The sequence below is a fragment of the Pistacia vera genome, unplaced genomic scaffold (genome assembly GCF_008641045.1).
Source record: "Pistacia vera cultivar Batoury unplaced genomic scaffold, PisVer_v2 Contig157, whole genome shotgun sequence".
Classification (NCBI taxonomy): domain Eukaryota; kingdom Viridiplantae; phylum Streptophyta; class Magnoliopsida; order Sapindales; family Anacardiaceae; genus Pistacia; species Pistacia vera.
The window spans coordinates 769,678-771,497 of record NW_022195652.1 but is presented as its reverse complement, the minus strand read 5'-3'; the positions used below and the strand labels follow the sequence as shown (position 1 = coordinate 771,497).

Sequence of the window (1,820 nt, the reverse complement as noted above, 5' to 3'; positions counted from 1 at the left end):
TCTTTTTATATGTTTCTCTTTGTTTTCGACATGCTGATTGCTGTGTTTATTGTTTTTCTTGCTAGTTTTAATTTTTATCAACAACTCACTTGGGTTAGGGTTTTGATGTAATCAGATTTCTATGTATCAATAGATTATTGTTTCTTTTACATTCTATTCGTGGATATGTGTTATTCTTATTTTATTGATTTAATTGTTGAACAGATGAGATTGAAAATGAATCTGTGAGCTCTGGGTAAGCACCCATTTTTGTATTGAACCTAGCGTAGTTGTGAGAATCATGATTCAATCTAGATTCCATTAGCTTAGAACTTGGTCTACTAATCTTTAATTGTTGGTATGGAAACTTATAAGGAAAAGTAGGAATTCATACCTCTATAAGGTCTGTTTGACAAGTTGTAGTGAAGCCGAGTTACAATCATCCTCTGAGGTAGAAGTGCATAGATTCTTAGAATTAATCCATAGAGTCCTAATGAAGTCAAAACCCTACCCGTTTGCTTAAATTGATATTACTCTTGCTTTAATCTTGCTTCCATTAATTAGCTTTTAATTACATAGTAAATTTTTCTTTCAATTTAGTTTAAGTTTCTCCTATAAATCCAACACTTTCGGTTTCTCCAACTTGAAAACAAATAGGAAAATCAGTGCTTAGCAACCAATCCTCGTGGGAACGATACTCACTCATCACTTTATTACTTTGTGTGACTAGTGCACTTGCTATATTGCATGTTGTAGTAACAACGCATCAAGTTTTTGACGCCATTGCCGAGGATTGATTTTTGTGTTAACATTGAATTTTTCTTGTGTAGCTAGATTGGAGTTTTATTTTTGTTTTACTTGTTTATTGGTTAATTTTTTTTGTTCTTTTCTGTTAGCTTGTGATCTCACTTTTTTGCTCGCTTTCTTGTAGTTTATACGAAGAGCTAGACGTCAGCCAGTGGTTCCTATAGATCCAGAGATTGAAAGAACCACAAGAAGACTTAATAGAGAGAGAAGAGAACGAGAGGCCATAGCTGTTGAGATGGCAAAAAATAGAACATCGAGGGAATTCTCAGTTCCCACGGTTGATGGCAGTGGGTCAAGTATAACTAGACTAGCAGTACAAGCCAACACTTTTGAAATAAAGTCGGCAATCATCGAGATGATCCAACAGTCGGTACAGTTTAAGGGAGATTTGCAGGAACATCCAAATCTGCACATTGCAATTTTTTTGGAGATTTGCGATACTTTCAAGTCAAACGGAGTGTTAGATGATGCCATCAGATTGAGATTATTCCCTTTTTCACTAAGGGATAAAGCAAAGGGATGGTTAATGGCACTACCACTAGGGACAATCACTACATGGAATGAATTAGCACAAAAGTTCCTGACCAAATTCTTTCCTCCGGCAAAATCTGCGAAGATGAGAAATGATATCACATCGTTTCAACAGGAAGAGTCTGAATCATTATATGAGGCATGGGAAGATACAAGGAACTACTGGGGAGGTGTCCACACCATGGTTTGCGAGTTTGGATGCAAGTCCAAACGTTTTATAATGGATGGATGGTTAATGTGCAAACAATGGTGGATACAGCATCGGGAGGAGCATTGCAAAATAAGACACCTAAAGAAGCTCATGAGTTGCTTGAGGTTTTGGCAAGTAACAACTATCAAAGACCTAATGAGAGGATGCAGTCGAAGAAATCTATGGGTTTTCATGAAGTTGATGCATACACGGCTATTTCAGCCCAACTTACAGCACTTTAGAAACAGTTGGGAAATCTATGTGATTTATGTGCAGGTAATCATGTGAGCAGTGAATGTCAAGGGGGGAACAC

General features: G+C 36.9%; 1 non-coding gene across 1 annotated transcript; it reads right to left on the bottom strand.

Annotated features, from left to right (window-relative positions):
- Window positions 1-1,399: 1,399 nt before the first annotated feature.
- LOC116124886 lies at window positions 1,400-1,505 on the bottom strand. Its single transcript, XR_004127267.1, has one exon. It is a non-coding gene; the product is annotated as a small nucleolar RNA R71 (small nucleolar RNA).
- Between the last annotated feature and the right edge of the window lie 315 nt (window positions 1,506-1,820).